Below are 23,655 nucleotides of genomic sequence, written 5' to 3'. Positions count from 1 at the left end.
AAGAGGAAAATTATCTTTTTTCATGTGCCAGGGAAATGGGAATTATCTTAATGTCATCTGGGCCATGAGGGGTGATTCTAGAGGCCAGTCTCCACCAGCCCATGGAAGAAAAGAGAAATGAGGCTGAGAGCATTAGCATTAGTGGTGGGGTGTATGGGGATCTGGGCTAGCAGGCTTGAAAGTTAGACCTGTATAGTTGAGGAAGAGGGGTTGTTTAAGGGACCCTAGGCACAATGCTCCATTCTCAAAGACCTCTGAGTTCCCTATTTCTTTTCATTTCTCAATCATGTCAAATGGCACAAGGACGCTAGCTAAGCTCTCTAAAATGCAGAGAAGGGAAGGGGAAAGTTTTCATGATGAGCCTACACCAACAGGCGCTAGACCTCAGATTCATTAACATAGAAATTGTCACACAATAAACACTGTCTGAACATTTTCATAAGGCAACATCTGTGCATAAAGTTAGCATAGTGCTTCTCCTCCTTGCATAGCAATCCCCTGGAATGTTGCTATCTTGTTAAATGCAGACTCTCAATCAGTAGTCTTGAGATAGGACCCAAGACTCTGTATTTCCAACAAGTTCCCAGTTGATGCTGAGGCTGATAGACCAGAACCACACATCCAGAAGTTTAAAAAGGAGTTAAAAAAAACAAAAACAAAAACAAAAGTATGGTCCCTGCTGTTGTGGAGCTGATAATCTGAATAGAGAGACATAATAAATAAATCTCTGCAAAGCAGTGTGGTAGAGCTATCCTGCGGGGATGTACAGGTACTGTGTGAAGAAATTTCTGTAGCTGCAAATGTAGTTGTCATGAGACACTTCCATTTACATGCTTTAAAAAAAAAAAAAAAAACTAGTGAAAAAGTGTATGTACTTCAAGACTTTAAAGTAGAAAGAATATGCCCTTTCAGTTAAATTTCTTTAAGGCTCTGGAAACAATTTGCTTTTTTTCAGTTCTGTTATTAGACATTTAACCTTTTTTCTTTATATCATTTTGCATGGTCTTCTTGCATGTTAAAGATGTAGAAAGGGATCTTGAACATTAATCTTAGTATAGAATTTTGATTATAACCTAAGGATAGTTTCTTCCATGAATTTATTAGCCAAGTTTATGAGCACTTTTTTCCCATGTAAAGGCATCTTGTTTTAAATATAGCAGTGTTTATATGTCAATCCCCAAATCCCAATCTATCCCTTCCCACCACCCTTTCCCCGTGGTTTGTTCTCTAAGTCTGTGTGTCTGTTTCTGTTTTGTAAATAAGTTCATTTGTATCACTTTTTTAAGATTCTGCCTATAAGCAATAAAAACAATGCACAAACTAAAACTTGATTAGAAGGAACATGTTATGGTTTGGGGGTAAAAAAAGTGTGTCGACTCTGAGAGTCAGAGCAAAAAGATGTTACTAGAATTGTTTTCTCCTTACTTGGTGTATCTTTCCTCCCAAAATATCACATTGATTTCTGCTGTAGGCAGATTTGGCTAACAACTTTTAAACTGAGAACTCTGGTTATTACTCATGTCTTATTAGCAAGGAGGAAACTCGAATTCTCCACTATCTTTCTCACAGGCTCACCTATTTTGAGAAATTGGTATGATCAGTGACATGAAAAATTTTCACAACAATATAAAAGGAGAGATTTTTAATTGGGAGCTATATTTTCTATTCAGAATATATTTGAGGCAAATCTACCCTATATTCTTTCAGGATAAAACTATAACCATAACATTTCAGTGAAAATATTTTTATAACAGACATCTTCCTCTTGTCCTCTACAAATAAAGATATGTTGATATTGATATTTATATACAATGTTTGCATGTAATCCTCAGAACCTTCTTCTGAGACAGTTTATGAGACGTACTTAAATATCAGTCTGGTTAGCTTCCAATATCACTTTGTTTTTGCTACAAAGTACTATTAGCTGGTGTATTGGTTTTCTGGGGCTGTGTAACAAAGTACCTCAAAATGAATAGCTTGAAAAATGGATATTTATTGTCTCACAGTTCTAGAAACTAGAAATCTGATCTCAAGGTGCCAGCTGGATATATTTAAGATTAATTAATTTTGTTTTGTTTTGTTTTCAGTTTTAAGTGCCAGAATTATACCTACAAGGACTCTCTCCTCAACACATGCCAGCAACTTATAAGGAGGTAAAGAAGGTGGAGGACTCATTATACCCAGAACAAACTTACCTCATTATCAGTCCTTGGATGGAGTGAACCATCTCTAGCTATTACTTTAATGGGATTGCTCTTTCTTATGGACAGAAGGTAGCAAAGCCCTGGCTACTTGATACAGTTTTCTCATCTTAATCACAAGGAGACTTTCTTTCTGACTGAATGTTCCTTCCAACTGTGCTTCTTGATCTCACAGACACTGGAACAATTTGTCCAAAATTTAGATGGCAATGACATCAGCTGAGTATTGTTGGAATCGTCTTCTCACTTTTATTTTTACCTCTATTTGTTTTTTCTTCCTCCTTTGAGTGAAATGAGTTCCAGCCAAACTAAGATCCACCATACACATTTCTATCAGTGTTAGAAAGAGGGTATTTCATTTCAATTACAGAATTCAGTTTAAATAATAATAAAAATGCTAGTGCATAGCCCCAAGGATTACAACTAAGTGCCTTATGTTTACAAGTTAAAAGCAAACCCTAAATTTAGTTCCATATAGGAAAATCCATTTAAAATGTAATTCAAGGTTACCCAGCATGAATATTTCAAGTACCAAAGTGTAAAAAGCTATGAAGGTAAAATGTACTGCTTCCAAGCATGTGAGATGTAAAGATGACACAACTGTTGCCTGCCCATAGGCTTTGCTTTTTTCTTTTTTAATGTAACACAATGAATTTGTTCAGAGTTACTCAGCCCATAGTCTAAGGAAATATTTCCAGGCACATGATGACTGATTGCAACTAAGAAGAGAGAAAGTTCATAAAAAAATGTATTAGGGTCAAAAGTATGATCTATTGGATGATAGAAGCAGTGTCACTGACCTGTTTCCTACAGTGAAGACAATTGAGCCCAATAACTATCCCAAGCATGGCAGGTGAAGATGAAGCATAATTTGTAGCAGGCACTACTCAGGGTACAGGTGACACAGACATGGGTAGGACAGAGCCCTGCATTTAGGAGCTAATCATCCAGTGGACAAGCACAACTACATCAGACAGGACCCAGTTTATGAGAGAGATGGATGGCGACAGGAAGGCAGTTCAGGGGACAGAGTGGTTAGGTCTGACTAGTAACAACCAGGGAGGGTCCGTGGAGGAAATTATAACTGTGATGAAATGTGAAAGAGTAAAGTTTAAACTGACAGAGAAACTGAGAGAGGACATTTCAGAAAGAAGGAATAGTGTGAACATAGACACAGATATCATTCAGGATGACTGAAATGTAAGTATCTGAAGATTAAGATGAAATGACAGTGTCTGGGTTTAGACTGTGATGATAGCAAAACCATATCTTAAAAAGTGGTAAAGTGGGATAAATGCAGTTTTAAGTGAACATTGGGATAATTGTTTTATGATGGTGCTTAATTCTGAAAAGTTAAAATATAGTTTAATGTTCATAACATTTAACATGTGTGGCTAAATATTATTACTACAAAGTGAGCTGATGACAATTTTCATTGCAAATATGCATTTCATTCAATGCTATGACCACCAATAAACTATGTCCCACCTCACTAGGGAGAAAAAGGAGAGGAGCTAACCCTGTTGAACATATACTGTATGCAAGATACAGGACATATATCCCTAATTATTTAGATGAATTAAACCTTTCTCCAGGTAATTCCAGGCAGGCTTAGAAGAGGAAGGAAGCAATCATCATGGAGTGTAATGAGCACCACAAAAAAAGACACATGTAGGATTTGGAAACAGCTCAAAAGCAGGGTCAAGGAAACCATCATGAAGAAGGTGCCACTTCAGCAGTGACATGAAGGACAGCTGGGTGGCCCTTGTGAATATAAAGGTTAACATGCTAGGGGAAGTGGCGAGAGGAATGTGGAGTTGAAAGACCCTTCACCATGGAATCTCTGTGGTGAAAGGAATGGGTGCAATGGGAGCAGGTTTTGGAGTGGAGGGGACCAGACTGAATAGGTCGACAGAAGCTCCATCTCCCAGGTCCAGAAATACCATACTGTGCAATCTGGACTTTATTCTTCTCTGGACAGTACTTTGTTGAAGATTTTTAAGAAGGAACTGACTATATCTTACTCATGTTTTTTTCATATAATGTGATGGATCAGAGTAGAAGCAAAGGGAAAATGAGAGGCAGGAGACTTAAAAAAAGATGATCACAGTTGGGCAGGGGTGCAGAGGAAATGGAGAAAAGTGGGCCTACTGGGGATATGTTTTGGAATTTGAGCAAAAAGGACTTTCTGATGGATTGAAGGTAAGGAGATGAGAAACAGAAAATAATAATGGAAGAGCTTTAGACTTTTGTGCAACTGTGTAGATGTTGGTGACATTTACTGAAATTGGAGAGACAGGAGATATAAAGTGGGTAGAATATGAAATGAAGAGTTCTATGTTCATTGATGAGTTTGGAAAGAATAGCTTTGATGGAATAGGGAAGAAATACAAATTAAAATAAGCTGAGGGTAGGACACAATACAAGAAAGATTCTTCAAGATCATATAAACAAGAAACAGTGTTTTGTAATAAAGCTAGTGTTGCATGTACAGAGCACATAAAATATTCACAAATTCATAAAAGATATATATTCATTTTTATATTGTATTTTTGTGAAACAAATGCTAATTGGTATTAATGCTTATGTGTTATTCAAATATTTGTTGAATGCCTGCTATGATTGAACTGGGATACCTTGAGTTATACGATCTCTATCTACTGAAAGGCTGAGATGGTGAACGTTTTAATAATGTACTTCCTCGTGCTTGAGCCTCTATTCCAGATTATAGTGAAATCACCAGGTAAATGGGTGACAAATCAAAGGTTTCTCATAGGGTGTATCTTAAGTTAAATTAATTCAGAGACGAATGAATAACTTGGACAAAATAAAAGTGAATTTATACTTATTAATTCAACAAAAATTTAGTGAAAACTTATCCATATGCAGAATGCTTCACATGGGCATAGTGGTGCAAAGAATTTTCTGAACTCTCTGCAGCCTGGAAGCTTATAGAATAGTGAAAAACAGTGACAACAGCACAAAGCAATATTTAATCATTATTAAATTATTAATAATTTAATAAGGTGAGAGCTGCAAAATCATGATAAGAATTTAGGAGAAGGAAAAAAATTACCTCTAACACTAATCAAATTTAGGGTTAACAAAAGCTGGGGACATATAGCTAATGGATTGGGTGATGATCAGTGTCCTAAGGGTAGTGATGGGCTAAATTAATAGGCTGAATTTATTTAGGTGAAGCAACATTGTTTGGACAACAAAACAGAACAAAACTAAAAAAAATCATTACCTGGGGCAATATCAATAGCTGACTTTTACTGAACAACTTTTATGTGTCAGGCACTATCCAAATGTTCATGTCTATTAAATAATTTGTTTCCAAATTATTCCAAAGAAACGAATACCATTACTATCTTTATCTCTATCATTGAGGCAACCCAGGCTCTGTGTGGCAATAAATGGTAAAATTAGGATTGGAACTCAGGCTGTGTACCTGAAAGTTTACATATATTACAATATGCGAACATTTTTTAATTTAAAAACTAGCTTGTCCAAAACTACAACTGCAATAATTCTACTTCACTTCTACACTTATGGTATACTTACTTGACTTCTATCTTTAGCCCAACAAATTCTAGAGTGGTATATTTGTATTAATTAATTAGTTCATGAAGTTAATATAGCATGCCTCACTTCAAAAAGGATTTTTTAATATGATATTAAAAGTAAAATATAATAGTTGGATGAGTTTAGACAGCCTAGATTATGTGCAGAGAAATGAAACCCAGATAGCCTTGATTATATTATATCATATGTGGGCTTTTCTTTTAGTCCCTTTTGGTATAACAAAAATACCATGGACTGTGTGGTTTATAAACAACATTTATTTCTCACAGTTCTGGAGGCTGGGAAATCCAAGATCTTAGCACAGCAGACTCTGTGTATGGTGAGATTTGCTTCCTCATAATTGATATGGAGCAGGACCCTATAGTCCTTGCCCCCCATGTCCTCAGCTTGCTTTTTGTCTGTGGAAAAACTTTAGCCAAAGAATAAGTTTAATCAGAGAAGTGACAAAATGCAGAAACAAAGGAAAACAGTCAAAGAAGACCAAATAATAATAGTTTAGTCATTAAGCATAGTCAAGAATCTTTAGTTCTTCCTTAAGGCCTATAGATAATATTCTGAGCCATATCCTGTGAGCTGTTTTGCAGATACTGAAGCCCCCACCAGGTGGAGGAGGATGACTATATGATGACTAAATTGAAGCCATGACATAAGCTACTCCACTTCACACAATTCCAAAAACTGACCTCAAAGAAATGGGAAAAACTCTGGAACTAAAGATTAACTGTACTTAAAACAATCAAGAAGATGCTGATCAGACCACCACATTACTAATCTCAAGATGGCTGTCAGAACTGACTATGCTGTTCTGCTCCCTCCCTTTGCCTGTACAACCCTGAAACTCCCTTTTAAAAACCCCTGTCCCCTGAACAGCCATTGGGAGTTGGTTCTCAGACAGGAGTCCACCCTCTCCTCCTGTTGCTGGCCTCTGAAATAAAGAAACCTTACCTTTCTTACCAATACTTGTCTCTCAAGAATTGGCTTTCGAGTGGTGAGCAGCCGGACCTGGATTCGGTAACATAATGACTGTCTTTTCTCTATAACCTCATGTGGTGGAAGGGGTGAGTTGTTCTCTGTGTCTCTTTTATAAGAACACTAATCCCATTCATGAGGGCTCCACCCTCATGACCTGATTCCTTCCCAAAGATCCCATCTCCTTGATACCATCAAGGTGGGAGTTAAGTTTCAACATATGAATCTTTAGGGGATGAAAACATTCATAGCAACTTGAAGGCAAAGAGAACAATGGGATGAAAACATTCATAGCAACTTGAAGGCAAAGAGAACAATGGTGCGGAGAAGAGCAGACTTCAGTCATGTAGTACATATTTACTTTAGAATGAGGAAGCAGTAAACTTCAGTAAACTTCGAAATGCCCAGGTCCTGTTTGATTTAACTGTTTAATGATCACTAGTGTTTTTAACCCCTAAGAGAGAAGAGAAAACAGAAGCCCAGTATGATTTTGCAGAGAGAGGAGTGAAAGGATGCGGGCAGTCAGGGAGAATCCCTGAAGTGAAAAGAAGACCTCCGGGAAAGTATCACATTCTGGAAGGGGGAAGATCACTTCCTGGAAGTTTCATAAACATGATGTCTGATTCTTTCACTCCATAAACTTTAATGTCCAGCTCCAAATAAACCATGTTCCTTCCCACCAGGTGGACTCATTATGTATGTCCTATGCTGGTGGAACCATCTCCTTTCCTTGCCTCTCACATTACTTCAAAAACACTAGAAGGCAGAATTGTCTTCTTTCCCATGCTCCTGTTTCATTTCTCCCAGTAAAGCAATATCCAGTGAACTAAAATAGCTGTCAACTTGCTAATAAATAAGAAGTATTAAACAAAACTCAGAGTAACGGAGCTGTGTAGGGGTGACAAGTATTCAGGGCCATCAAGTGTCCCAGCAGCTCACTCCTGAGGGTGCCACTTTGTAAACAGGAGCACTGATGGGCATCTTGGAGTGCCAGGGGTTTCCAATTCCCACCTGCCATCAACATGTGAGGATAAACACGAATGGGAAAGGCGCTTCATAGCACAATGGGAATTGAACAAGCTTGTCATTAGCACTATGGGAGAGATTTTACAGTGTCTGGATCTGAACAACCTCTGTTCACAGCCATTGTGTGCATGCGTGTGTGATATAACACTAGGTGGGACTGTTTATTATTATTTTTTTCAATCAACTTGTGTGCACAAGTAGAATGTGCCTGAGAAAATAGTAAGAGAAAGTGTTTGCAATAAGTAAATTATTTACCCACACTCCCTCCCCATCCCCTGCAAGTACATCTTCCTGGTATATCTGAAGGATAGAAATCCAGAACGTCCATGTCCTCTGGGGTGCTTGATGCGACACACTAGTTCTGAGCAATGTCACTCAAAACCCTCCAGATGAAAGGCGGAGTGGCTGTTGGCCACTGAACTTCCTTCTGTTGCTACAGGAAAGGTGAAAAATAAGAAGGCACCATGGGCTTCATAATTTGCAACACCCAAGGCAAAATGAAATCGCAAGGTCCCTTGTTCAAAACATGATTAAGAATTTCGAGACGGCTACTGCAGATCTTTTAACAAGCACATTGTTCTTCCATGTCACTGCAGAGGTCACACACCCATGAAGTTGGCCTTGTAAAAAGGATCCCAGGACTGGAACTTCTAGGAAACAGTCCTAAATAGTTTTATTATTTTCTAGGACTTAGAACACGAATATTCATTATTTTACATTTATTTTCCCATGGTACCCCAAATTCCTAAAAATTAACCTACTTTTTTCAAAATGGCATCTTGTGTAAATCAGTAGTAGCTGAGAATGATTTCACAAGTGGGCCTGGTCCCTGTGACTCTGACTCCCCCACTCTTCACCCTTGTCCCTCCATTTCTTGTCCTTCTGCAAGTCCCATATCACAGGAATGGGAATATGAGAAAGGTCTACATGTTTCTGTTTTTTTACCATATCAGTATGTTTTCCTGCTTCAGTTAACTTCCCAGTGAAATAGCAAAAGTTAATCCCCTTTAAGCCCTTTATTTCCACCCCCAGCCTCAGGGAATGTAACTTCTCAGCAATAATGCAAGCCATACCTAAAACCTGCTTGTTGCTCACTGTGATCTGGAGAGGATCTGCTGCAAGGGATGCCCCTTGTCAGTATCCCTGGACATCCAAAGGTTCCTTGTAGATGTTGCTGTAGTAGCTGCTATCAAATCAAACATGCATATATAGGGAAAAAATAACTGAAGGATACAAGGAACTGGTTACCAGTAACAATGCAAACAAAGGGGAAAAATGTGTTTCTGCCATTTATTTTGTTACTTCTAGAGCAAAGTTATTTTAAGTGTTCCAAAGAACATACAAGTTTGTGAATATGTCTATTAATCAAAAATTACAGAGAAAACCAGAAACTCTGGTAGGAAAATATATGGGCAAATGAGTCTCCTTGGCTTTAAATGTTTGAGATGAATAAGGTATTAAAACACAAAATTCAACTGAGTGAATTTAAAAATCTAGTTGGCTTTGTTCAATGATTCATGGACTGGGCAGCATCCCACCTAGTAAATAGAAAGGAGCTCGTAGGAGTTATACAAAATGGAAGACTTTTATAGGCAGAAGAGTGGGAAGGACAAGGAAAGAAGGGATTGTTTCAGACAGGGTCCCCTTCCTTTAGGGGATGGACAGGGTTTCCCAGGTGATTCCATCATTCGTGCTGACCGGGAGATTCCAGACTTGCTGGTTAAGATTACATCCTGGGGGAGGTTGAATCTGCAATTACATTAAGTATTAAGTCTCACTTTGGTGACATGGACTTAGCACAAGTGACTTCACTTTGGGCCTGTTGTTTCTTTTTCAACAAAGGTCACACTATAACCACCTCTTGCCTCACAAACTGAATCAAGTTTCAAACTGTAATCAAATCTTCATTTTCTCATAAACTCATTTTTTCCATCAAGAGTAAGTAGGGGGGGAGCTTCAAGATGGCAGAAGAGTAACATGCAGAGATCACCTTCTTCCCCACAGATACATCAGAAATACCTCTACATGTGGAAATCCTCCTATAGAATACCTACTGAACGCTGGCAGAAGACCTCAGACCTCCCAAAAGGCAAGAAACTCCCCACGTACCTGGGTAGGGCAAAAGAAAAAAGAAAAAACAGAGACAAAGAATAGGGATGGAACCTGCACCAGTGGCAGGGAGCTGTGAAGGAGGAAAGGTTTCTACACACAAGGAGCCCCTTCGCAGGCAGAGACTGCAGATTGTGGTGGGGAAGCTTCAGAGCCACGGAGGAGAGCGCAGCAACAGGGGTGCAGAGGGCAAAGCAGAGAGAGTTCCGCACAGAGGATTGGTGCTGACCAGCACTCACCAGCCCGAGAGGCTTGTCTGCTCACCTGCCGAGGTGGGCAGGGGCTGGGAGTTGAGGCTTGGGCTTCGGAGCTTAGATCCCAGGGAGAGGACTGGCGTGAAAACAGCCTGAAGGGGTTATTGAGCCACGGATAGCTGGGAGGGAGTCCGGGAAAAAGTCTGGAGCTGCCGAGGAGACAAGAGACTTTTTCTTTCCTCTTTGTTTCCTGGTGCACGAGGAGAGGGGATTCAGAGCACTGATTAAAGGAGCTCCAGAGATGGGCACAAGCCACGGCTATCAGCGCAGACCCCAGAGACGTGCAGGAGATGCTAAGGCTGCTGCTGCCGCCACTAAGAAGCCTGTGTGCGAGCACAGGTCACTCTCCACACCTCCCTTCTGGGGAGCCTGTGCAACTCGCCACTGCCAGGGTCCCGGGATCCAGGGACAATTCCCCGGGAGAACACACAGCGCGCCTCACGCTGGTGCAATGTCATGCCGGCATCTGCTGCTGCAGACTCGCCCGCATCCGTAACCCTCCCTCCTCCCGGCCTGAGTGAGCCAGAGCCCCCGAATCACTGGCTCCTTTAACCCCGTCCTGTCTTAGTGAAGAACAGACACCCTCAGGCGACCTACACCCAGAGGCGGGTCCATATCCAGAGCTGAACCCCGGGAACTGTGAAAACAAAGAAGAGAAAGGGAAATTTCTCCCAGCAGCCTCAAGAGCAGCGGATTAAATCTCGACAATCAACTTGATGTACCCTGCATCTGTGGAATAACTGAATAGACAATGAATCATCCCATATTGAGGAGGTGGACATTGGGAGCAAAGATATATTATTTTTTCCCCTTTTTCTCTTTTTGTGAGTGTGTATGTATATGCTTCTGGGTCTGATTTTGTCTGTATGGCTTTGCTTTCCCATTTGTCCTAGGGTTCTGTACATCCGTCTTTTTTTTTTTTTTTTTACTTTTTAAAATATTTTTCTTAATAATTATTTTTTACTGTAATAACTATTTTATTTTATCTTACCTTATGTTTATTTTATCCTCTTTCTTTCTTTCTTTCTTTCTATTTATTCTCAATTTTATTCTGAGCTGTGTAGATGAAAGGCTCTTGGTGCTCCAGCCAGGAGTCAGTGCTGTGCCTCTGAGGTGGGAGAGCCAACTTCAGGACACTGGTCCACAAGAGACCTCCCAGCTCCACATAATATCAAATAATGAAAATCTCCCCAAAGTCTCCACCTCAAAGCCAAGACTCAGCCTCACTCAACGACCAGCAAGCTGCAGTGATGGACACCCTATGCCAAACAACTAGTAAGACAGGAACACAGCCCCATCCATTAGCAGAGAGGCTGCCTAAAATTATAATAAGGCCACAGACAACCCAAAACACACCACCAGATGTGGACCTCCCCACAAGAAAGACAAGATCCAGCCTCATCCAGCAGAACACAGGCACTAGCCCCCTCCACCAGGAAGCCTACACAACCCACTGAACCAACCTTAGCCACAGGGGACAGACACCAAAAACAACGGGAACTACAAACCTGCAGCCTGAGAAAAGGAGACACCAAACTCAGTAAGTGAAGCAAAATGAGAAGACAGAAAAACCGCAGATGAAGGAGCAAGGAAAAAACCCACCAGACCAAATAAATGAAGAGGAAATAGGCAGTCTACATGAAAAACAATTCAGAATAATGATAGTAAAGATATCCAAAATCTTGGAAATAGAATAGAAAAAATACAAGAAATGTTTAACAAGGACCTAGAAGAACTAAAGAGCAAACAAACAATGATGAACAACACAATAAATGAAATTAAAAATTCTCTAGCAGGGATCAATAGCAGAATAACTGAGGCAGAAGAATGGATAAGTGACCTGGAAGATAAAATAGTGGAAATAACTACTGCAGAGCTGAATAAAGAAAAAAGTATGAAAAGAACTGAGGACAGTCTCAGAGACCTCTGGGACAATATTAAATGCACCAATATTCGAATTATAGGGGTCCCAGAAGAAGAAGAAAAAAGGAAGGGACTGAGAAAATATTTGAAGAGATTATAGTTGACAACTTCCCTAATATGGGAAAGGAAATAGTTAATCAAGACCAGGAAGCACAGAGAGTGCCAAACAGGATAAATCCAAGGAGAAATATACCAAGATACATATTAATCAAGCTGTCAAAAATTAAATACAAAGAAAGTATATTAAAAGCAGCAAGGGAAAAACAACAAATAACACACAAGAGAATCCCCATAAGGTGAACAGCTAATCTTTCAGCAGAAACTCTGCAAGCCAGAAGGGAGTGGCAGGACATATTTAAAGTGATGAAGGAGAAAAACCTACAACCAAGATTACTCTACCCAGCAAGGATCTCATTCAGATTTGACGGAGAAATTAAAAACTTTACAGACAAGCAAAAGCTGAGAGAATTCAGCACCACAAAATCAGCTTTACAACAAATACTAAAGGAATTTCTCTAGGCTGGAAAAACAAGAGAAGGAAAATACTTACAATAATAAGCACAAAACAATTAAGAAAATTGTAATATGAGCATACATATCGAAAATTACCTTAAATGTAAATGGATTAAATGCTCCAACCAAAAGACACAGACTCACTGAATGGATGCAAAAACAAGACCTGTATATATGCTGTCTACAAGAGACCCACTTCAGACTTAGGGACACATACAGACTGAAAGTGAGGGGATGGAAAAAGATATTCAATGCAAATGGAAATCAAAAGAAAGCTGGAGTAGCAATTCTCATATCAGACAAAATAGACTTTAAAGTAAAGACTATTACAAGAGAAAAGAGGGACACTACATGATGATCAAGTGATCAATGCAAGAAGAAGATATAACAATCGTAAATATTTAGGCACCCAACATAGGAGCACCTCAATACATAAGGCAAATATTAACAGCCATAAAAGGGGAAATCGACAGTAACACAATCATAGTAGGGGACTTTAACACCCCACTTTCACCAATGGACAGATCATCCAAAATGAAAACAAATAAGGAAACACAAGCTTGAAATGATACATTAAACAAAATTGACTTAATTGATATTTATAGGACTTTCCATCCAATAACAACATAACAGGCATTCTTCTCAAGTGCTCATGCAACATTCTCCAGGAGAGATCATACTTTGGGTCACAAATCAAGCTTCGGTAAATTGAAGAAAATTGAAATCGTATCAAATATCTTTTCTGACCACAAGGCTATGAGATTAGATATCAGTGACAGGAAAAGATCCATAAAAAATAAAAACACATGGAGGCTAAACAATACACTACTTAATAATGAAGTGATCATTGAAGAAATCAAAGAGGAAATCAAAAAATACCTGGAAACAAATGACAATGGAGACATTACCACCCAAAACCTATGGGATGCAGCAAAAGCAGCTCTAAGAGCAAAGTTTATAGCAATACAATCCTACCTTAAGAAACAGGTAACATCTCAAATAAACAACTTAACCTTGCACCTAAAGCAATTAGAAAAAGAAGAACAAAAACTCCAAAGTTAGCAGAAGGAAAGAAATCATAAGGATGAGATCAGAAAAAAATGAAAAATAAATGAATGAAACGATAGCAAAGATCAACAAAACCAAAAGTTGGTTCTTTGAAAAGATAAACAAAATTGATAAACCATTAGCCAGACTCATCAAGAAAAAAGGGAGGAGACTCAAATCAATAGAATTAGAAAAGAAAAAGGAGAAGTAACAACTGACACTGCAGAAATACAAAGGATCATGAGAGATTACTACAAGCAACTCCATGTCAATAAAATGGACAGCCTGGAAGAAATGGACAAATTCTTGAAAATTACAACTTTCTGAGACTGAATCAGGAAGAAATAGAAAATATAAACAGACCAATCACAAGCACTGACATTGAAACTGTGATTAAAAATCTTCCAACAAGCAAAAGTCCAGGACCAGATGGCTGCACAGGCGAATTCTATAAAACACTTAGAGAAGAGCTAACACCTATCCTTCTCAAACTCTTCCAAAATATAGCAGAGAGAAGAACACTCCCAAACTCATTCTATGAGGCCACAATCACCCTGATACCAAAACCAGAAAAAGATGTCACAAAGAAAGAAAACTATAGGCCAATATCACTGATGAAGTTAGGGGCAAAAATCTTCAACAAAATACTAGCAAACAGAATCCAAGAGCACATTAAAAGGATCATACACCATGATTAAGTGAGGTTTACCCCAGGAATGCAAGGATTCCTCAATATATGCAAATCAATCAGTGTGATACACCATATTAACAAATTGAAGGATAAAATCTATATGATCTTCTCAGTAGATGCAGAAAAAATTTTCAACTCCCATTTAAGATTAGACCCTTCCAAAATGTAGGCATAGAGGGAACTTAGCTCAACATAATAAAGGCCATGTATGACACACTGACAGCCAACATTGTTTTCAATGGTGAAAAACGGAAACCTTTTCCACTAAGACCAGGAACAAGACAATGTTGCCCACCCTCACCACTGTTATTCAGTATAGTTTTGGAAGTTTTCGCCATGGCAATCATAGAAGAAAAAAAAAAAATTAAAGGAATCCAAAAGAAGAAAACAAAATTAAAGGAATCTAAATTGGAAAAGAAGTAGTATAACTGTCACTGTTTGCAGACGACATGATACTATACATAGAGACTCCTAAAGATGCTAGCAGAAAACTACTAGAGCTAATCAATGAATCTGGTAAAGTTGCAGGACACAAAATTAATGCACAGAAATCTCTTGCATTCCTATACACTAATGATGAAAAATTTGAAAGTGAAATTAAGAAAACTCTCCCATTTACCACTGCAACAAAAAGAATAAAATATTTAGGAATAAACCTACATAATGAGACAAAAGATCTGTTTGAAGAAAATTATAAGACACGGATGAAAGAAATTAAAGATGATACCAACAGATGGAGAGATATACAATGTTCTTAGATTGGAAGAAACAATAGTGTGAAAATGACTCTACTACCCAAAGCAATCTATAGATTCAATGCAATCCCTATCAAAATACCACTGGCATTTTTCACAGAACTAGAACAAAAAATTTCACAATTTGTATGGAAACACAAAATACCCAGAATAGCCAAAGCAATCTTGAGAACGAAAAATGGATCTGGAGGAATCAGGCTTCCTGACTTCAAACTATACTACAAAGCTACAGTAATCAAGATAGTGTGGTACTGGCACAAAAACAGAAATATAGATCAATGGAACAGGATAGAAAGCCCAGAGATAAACCCACACACATATGGTCACCTTATCTTTGATAAAGGAGGCAAGAATATACAGTGGAGAAAAGACAGCCTCTTCAATAAGTGGTGCTGGGAAAACTGGACAGCTACATGTAAAAGAATGAAATTAGAACACTCCCTAACACCATACACAAAAATAAACTCAAAATGGGTTAAAGACCTGAATGTAAGGCCAGACAGTATAAAACTCTTAGAGTAAAACATAGGCAGAACACTCTATGACATAAATCACAGCAAGATCCTTTTTGACCCGCCGCCTAGAGAAATGGAAAAAAAAAAACCAAACAAATATAAATAAATGGGACCTAATGAAACTTCAAAGCTTTTGCACAGCAAAGGAAACCATAAACAAGACCAAAAGACAACCCTTAGAATGGGTGAAAATATTTGCAAATGAAGCAACTGACAAAGGTTTAATCTCCAAAATTTACAAGCAGCTCATGCAGCTCAATATCAAAAAAAACAAACAAACCAATCCAAAAATGGGCAGAAGACCTAAATAGACATTTCTCCAAAGAAGATACAGATTTCCAACAAACACATGAAAGCAAGCTCAACATCATTAATCATTAGAGAAATGCAAATCAAAACTACAATGAGCTATCGTCTCACACCAGTCACAATGGTCGTTATCAAAAAATCTAGAAACAATAAATGCTGGAGAGGGTGTGGAGAAAAGGGAACCCTCTTGCACTGTTGGTGGGAATGTAAATTGATACAGTCACTATGGAGAACAGTATAGATGTTCCTTAAAAAAGTAAAAATAGAACTACCATCGACCCAGCAATCTCACTACTGGGCATATACCCTGAGAAAACCATAATTCAAAAAGAGTCATGTACCAAAATATTCATTGCAGCTCTATTTACAATAACCAGGACATGGAAGCAACCTAAGTGTCCATTAACAGATGAATGGATAAAGAAGATGTGGCACATATATACAATGGAATATTACTCAGCCATAAAAAGAAATGAAATCGAGTTATTTGTAGTGAAGTGGATGGATCTAGAGTCTGTCATACAGAGTGAAGTACGTCAGAAAGAGAAAAACAAATACTGTATGCTAACACATATATATGGAATCTAAGGGAAAAAAAGGTCATGAAGAACGTAGGTGCAAGATGGGAATAAAGACACCAACCTACTAGAGAATGGACTTGAGGATATGGGGAGGGGGAAGGGTAAACTGTGACAAAGTGAGAGAGTGGCATGGACATATATACACTACCAAACATCAAATAGATAGCTAGTGGGAAGCAGCCGCACAGCACAGGGAGATCAGCTCAGTGGTTTGTGACCACTTAGAGCGGTGGGGTATGGAGGGTGGAAGGAAGGGAGATGCAAGAGGGAAGAGATATGGGAACATATGTATATGTATAATTGATGCATTTTGTTATAAAGCAGAAACTAACACACCATTGTAAAGCAATTATACTCCAATAAAGATGTTTAAAAAAAAAAACAGTAAGTAGGAAGATATGACATGAAAGTATCTATGAGAAAAAAAAGTTATGTGTAATATAAAAAAGACATTTTTGTAATTATGGCTTAATTCACTTTTTCTCCTAATCCAACTAGAAAGACATCCATTTACTCAGGACCTTTTCTTTCTGTGATAGTACAGCTGGCTGCCTTTTCAGCAATTTATTTTAAAACCTGGCTGTTGCCCAGTGCAGGAATTTTGAGCTAGGTGGGCATGCCTGACAAGAAATGAATGATTAATCATATCATTCAGCTATCTGTAATTTAAAAACAAACAAACAAAAAAAAAACATATTTGATTCCTGAGCAGGAAACCAGGGGGTAAGTTCTTTTTTTACCAAGCAACAAAGAACACAGATGCCTCTACAGGGTTAAGGCAGTTAAATAGAGAGATATATGTTTTAACGGAGTTGTGCTTTAAAATTACTTCTAATTTATCCACTTACCAGACATGTATTGAGGTAAAATGATCAGCAGTAATGTGTTGCAGAAAGATATATACTTTTTTAATTGTAGCCAAGAGGAAAAAAACAGCATGGAATAACTTAATCATTGCTAATTATAATATCACTGAGGTAATTACAATAGATTTTGATTGTCTCATTTTCACACCAGAGGAGGGCACAATGCTGGCGTTTCTCTTAATACATATTTGTTTTTAGAGAAGAGCTGACAATTACACTAATTGTAGTCACAGCATGAAACTTTGTTTTTTTTAAAAAAATTGTCTACATGTCGCATGGAATAAACGCGCCCTTTCTGTTTGGTTAGGTGCAAATTAAAGACACATTAATTGCCTTGTTTTTTGTGGTAAGAGATCTCTGCATTGTTGCAAGCATTACCAATTTTACAGGAGCAAAATCCATTTCGAAGTCCTCAACATCTCAAGAAAGTGTCCTACTGCTTAAATGAGTCACTTTTATGAAAGCTTTGGAAGACAGCCCGTTCACTTCACCGGAAGCCACATGATCCTTAAATTCACCACTTGCATTCAGGAAGGTGGGGGAAAATCCTGATAAGAAAAATGCCAATGAAAGCTGAATTTTTAGATGCATCTTGTTCTACTGCTGCAAAAAAACATTTGAGTACAAACTGTATCTGTGTGTACAGGTACGTCTATGAGGAACTGCCTGATAAAGTCAGGCACCTGATAGGGGCACCTGAAAGTCTGACCTTAAACAGAGTAGAGGAGAGGAAGTGAAAGTTGCCAGATTTGCAAGTGTCATCAGGATTGGTGTCTGGTCAGTTGGTTGGTTCTTCTTGCCCACCTGTGGACTGCAGTCCAGGCAATGCAGTCTACATTGCATCCTCTCCTTGGTAATAAGAAAGCAATCTCAGAACTGTGCTTTTCCCCTGTACTTTGTAAGATGCCTTATGCATGTTTTCCTGCATTGGCCTGTCCAATAAGCTGTAACTGAACGGCTGGCCATTTCCATTACCCCCCACTCCCCGCTTTTATTACCATCTTGCCAAAACTAACAGAGGAAGAGGTACTGCTAACCAGCTGGAACAAAAGAGAAAAGGCAAAACTTGGATTGGGTGTCTGGACAGTCACTAGGGTTCCTAGAATGCAGTAGGTATTATTGACCCTGTTGACACTTTATTGTTTCAAAAAACTCTATTTAAAAAATCCACATCCAACATCTTTTGAGTGATGAGAGGTACTCAAAGAAGTACTACACAGAGAAGTAAACCCAACCATATAGAATGCTCAAATTGTCTTATGCTGCAGTGGATCTTACCAGGCAGGTAATCAAAGCAGCAGTCACATAAAGAACTGTAGCATATAGGCTGCATAACTGGAGTAAAATTATACATTAGAGAGAAGAATATATTAATTTATTACACAATAAGTAAATACTATAAATCCCTGTGGGTTTTGGGGGTTAATTGAAATATATTTGACATATAAATAACGCTGTGTAAGTTTAAGATGTGCAGCACGTTGATTTGATACATTTATATATTTCATTATGGTTGCCATTGTAGCATTAACTGGCACCTCTATTACCTCACATAATTATCATTTCTTTTTTGGGGGGTGGGAATAATTAAGTTCTGGTCTTGCAACTTTGATATTTATAATACAATATTCTTGTCTATAATCACTATACTGTGCTTTAGATCTATGGGACTTATTTATCTATTAGTTGCAAGTTTGTACCCTTAAAAAAATATTTCTCTTATCCTCCCACCCTCATCCCCTAGGAACCACCATTCTACTCTCTGTTTTTATGACTTTGGCTTTCATAGATTCCACATATAAGTGATATCATATAGTATTTGTCTTTATCTGACTTATCTAACAGCATAGTGTCTTCAAGTTCCATCCATGGCAAGAATTTCTTCTTTCTCATAGCTGAATTATATATATATATATATATATATATATATATATATATATCTCACTATATATATATATCACATATTCTCTTTTTTAACATCTTTATTGGAGTATAATTGCTTTACAATGGTGTGTTAGTTTCTGCTCTATAACAAAGTGAATCAATTATACATATACATATATCCCCATATCTCCTCCCTCTTGCCTTCATTCATTGAAGAGCACTGAATGTTTCATATGGTACAGAACATCATATATTTGCTATTGTGAATAATGTCCCAATAAACATGGGAGTGCATAGGTCTCCTCACTACCCTGTTTTTATTTCCTTTGGGTATATCCCACAAGTGGAATTTCTGGATCATATGGTAGTTCTCTAAATAATTTTTTGAGGAACCTCCATGTTGTTTTCCATAGTGGCTAAACCAATTTACATTCTCACCAACAGTATACAAGGATTTCCTTTTCTCCACATACTCACCAATACTTATTATCTCTTATCCTATTGATGATAGCCATTCTAACAGGTCTGAGGGGATATCTTATTGTGGTTTTGATTTGCATTTCCCTGATGATTAGTGATATTGAGCATCTTCTCATGTACCTGTTGGCCATCTGGTTGTATTTTTTGTAAAAAAAAATGTCTATTTAGCTCCTTTGCCCATTTTAAAAATTGGACTGTTTATTTTTTTGTTATTGAATTGTATGAGTTTCTTATATATATAATAGATATTAACCCCTCATCTTATGTATGGTTCTCAAATATTTTCTCCCATTCTATAGGTTACATTTTAGTTTGTTGATTGTTTCTTTTGCTGTGCAGAAGCCTTTAAGTTTGATGTAGTCCCACCTGTTGATTTTTGCTTTTGTCATTTGTACTTTTGGCGTAATATCCAAAAAATATCAAGACCAATGTTGAGGAGCTTTTCCTCCATGTTTTCTTATAGGAGTTTTAAGGTATCATGTCTTATGTTTAAGTCTTTGGTCCATTATGAGTTAATTTTTGTGAATGGGATAAAATACAGGTCCAAGTTTATTTTTCTGCATGTGTTTATCTGGTTTTCTCAACACCATGTGTTGAAAAGACTATATTTTCTCCATTGGATATCCTTAGCTCTCTTGCCAGATATTAGTTGATGTGGGGGTTTATTTCTGCTCTGTCTATTCTGTTCCATTGGTCTATGTATCTATTTTTATGGCAGTGTCATACTGTTTTGTTTTGTTTTTTTTTTGCAGTATGTGGGCCTCTCACTGCTGTGGCCTCTCCCATTGTGGAGCACAGGCTCCGGACGCACAGGCTCAGCGGCCATGGCTCACAGGCCTAGCCGCTCTGCGGCATGTGGGATCTTCCCAGACTGGGGCACGAACCCGTGTCCCCGGAATCAGCAAGCAGACTCTCAACCACTGTGCCACCAGGGAAGCCCCATACTGTTTTATTATTGCTTTGTAGTATAGTTTGAAATCAGGAAGTTTGATGCTTTGTTCTTCTTTCTGATGATTGCTTTGGATATTTGGGGTATTTTGTGGTTGTATACAAATTTTAGGATTTTTTTTTTTTCCTGTGGAAATGCCATTGGAATTTTCATAAGGATTGCTTTAAGTCTATAGATTGCTTTGGGAGTATGAACATTTAAACAATATTAATTCTTCCAATCCATGAACTCAAGGTATCTTTCCATTTGTATGTGTCTTCAATTTCTTTCAAAAAAGACTTGGGGGGAGACCTTCAAGGTGACAGAGGAGTAAGATGTGGAGATCACCTTCCTCCCCACAAATACATCAGAAATACATCTACATGTGGAACAACCCCTACAGAACACCTACTGAACCATGGAAGAAGACATCAGACTTCCCAAAAGGCAAGAAATTCCCAGCATACCTGGGTAGGGCAAAAGAAAAAACACAGACAAAAGAATTGGGACAGGACCTGCACCTCTGGGAGTGAGCTGTGAAGGAGGAAAAGTTTCCACACACTAGGAAGCCCCTTCACTGGTGGAGACGGGGGGAGTGGGCGAAGGGAAAGCTTCTGAGCCACAGAGGAGAGCACAGCAACAGGGGTGCAGAGGGCAAAGCAGAGAGATTCCCACACAGACGATTGGTGCCAACCAGCACTCACCAACCCAAGAGGCTTGTCTGCTCACTTGCCAGGGCAGGTGGGGGCTGGGAGCTGAGGCTCGGGCTTCAGAGGTCAGATCCCAGGGAGAGGACTGAGGTTGGCTGCACAAACACAGCATGAAGGGGGCCAGTGTGCCACAGCTAGCCAGGAAGGAGTCCTGGAAAAAGTCTGGACATGACTAAGAGGCAAGAGACCATTGTTTCAGGTTGCATGAGGAGAGGGAATTCAGAACACCACCTAAATGAGCTCCAGAGATGGGTGCGAGCCACGGCTATCAGTGTGGACACCAGAGACAGGCATGAAACACTAAGGCTGCTACTGCAGCCACCAAAAGCTTGTGTGCAAGCACAGCTCACTTTCAACACCTCCCCTCCGTGGAGCATGTGCAGCCCACAGTTGCCAGGGTTCTGTGATCCAGGGACAACTTCCCCGGGAGAACACATGGCTCGCATCAGGCTGTTGCAATGGCATGCTAACCTCTTCCGCGGCAGGCTCACCCTGCATTCCATACCCCTCCCTCCCCCCCGACCTGAGTGAGCCAGAGACCCCTAATCAGCTGCTACTTTAACCAGGTCCTATCTGGGCAGGAACAGATGCCCTCAGGCAACCAACTCACAGAGGTGGAGCCAGATCCAAAGCTGAACTCCAGGAGCTGTGCGAACGAAGAAGAGAAAGGGAAATTTCTCCCAACAGCCTCAGAAGCAGCAGATTATGTCTCCACAATCAACTTGACATACCATGCAACTGTGGAATACCTGAATAGACAATGAATCATCATCCCAAAATTGAGGCAGTGGATTATGGGAGCAACTGTAAACTTGGGGTTTGCTTTCTGTATCTAATTTGTTCCTGGCTTTATGTTTATATTAGTTTAGTATTTAGAGTTTATTATCATTGGTAGATTTGTTTATTGATTTGGGTGCTCTATTCTTCCTTTTTTAAAAAATATATAGATATGTATATTTTTTTCCTTTTTCTTTTTTTGTGAGTGTGTATGTGTATGCTTCTTTGTGTTATTTTGTCTGTATAGCTTTGCTTGTACTATTTGTCCTAAGGTTCTGTCTGTCTGTTTTTTGATTTTTTTTTTTGTATAGTTTTTAGAGCTTGTTATCATAGGTGTATTTGTTTTTTTCTTTGGTTGTTCTCCTTTCTTTCTTTTTTTCCCCTTTTTTATTAGTTTAATTTTTTATTTTTAATAATAATTTTTTATTTTAATAACTTTCTTTCTTTCTTTCTCTCTTTCTCTCTTTCTCTCTTTCTCTCTTTCTCTCTTTCTTTCTTTCTTTCTTTCTTTCTTTTCTCTCTCTCTCTCTCTTTACTTATAAGCAGTGTGGATGATGGGGTCTTGGTGCTCCAGCCAGGTGTCAGACCTGTGCTTCTGAGATGGGAGAGCCGGGTTCAGGACATTGATCTGGCAGAGACCTCCCAGCTCTATATAATATCAAATGAAGAAAGCACTCCTAGATGGCGGAAGAGTAAGATGTGATCACCTTCCTCCCCACAGATACAACAGAAATACATCTACAGGTGGAACAACTCCTACAGAACACCTACTGAACGCTGGCAGAAGACCTCAGACCTCCCAAAAGGCAAGAAACTCCCCATGTACCTGGGTAGGGCAAAAGAAAAAAAGAAAAAACAGAGACAAAAGAATAGGGATGGCACCTGCACCAGTGGGAGGGAGCTGTGAAGGAGGAAAGATTTCTACACACTAGGAAGCCCCTTCACGGGTGGAGACTGCGGGTGGCGGAGTAGGGGAGCTTTGGCACCGAGGAGGAGAGCGCAGCAACAGGGGTGCGGAGGGCAAAGCGGGGAGATTCCCGCACAGAGGATTGGTGCTGACCAGCACTCACCAGCCAGAGAGGCTTGTCTGCTCACCCTCCGGGGCAGGCGGGGCTGCAAGCTGAGGCTCGGGCTTTGGTTGGAGCGCAGGGAGAGGACTGGGTTTGGCAGCATGAAAACAGTCTGAAGGCGTTAGTGCACCACGGCTAGCTGGGAGGGAGTCCGGGAAAAGGTCTGGAGCTGCCGAAGAGGCAAGAGACTTTTTCTTCCCTCTTTGTTTCTTGGTGGGCAAGGAGAGGGGATTAAGAGTGCTGCTTAAAGGAGCTCCAGAGACAGGCGCGAGCCACGGCTAAAAGCGGGGACCACAGAGACGGGCATGAGACGCTAAGGCTGCTGCTGCTACCACCAAGAAGCCTGTGTGCAAGCACAGGTCACTATCCACACCTCCCTTCGGGGGAGCCTGTGCAGCCCGACACTGCGAAGTTCCCGGGATCTAGGGACAACTTCCCCAGGAGAACGCATGGCGAGGC

The sequence above is a fragment of the Phocoena sinus genome, chromosome 2, assembly GCF_008692025.1.
Source record: "Phocoena sinus isolate mPhoSin1 chromosome 2, mPhoSin1.pri, whole genome shotgun sequence".
In the NCBI taxonomy this organism is placed as follows: Eukaryota; Metazoa; Chordata; class Mammalia; order Artiodactyla; family Phocoenidae; genus Phocoena; species Phocoena sinus.
The sequence above is the reverse complement of the archived record's forward strand: the minus strand, read 5'-3'. Positions refer to the sequence as shown.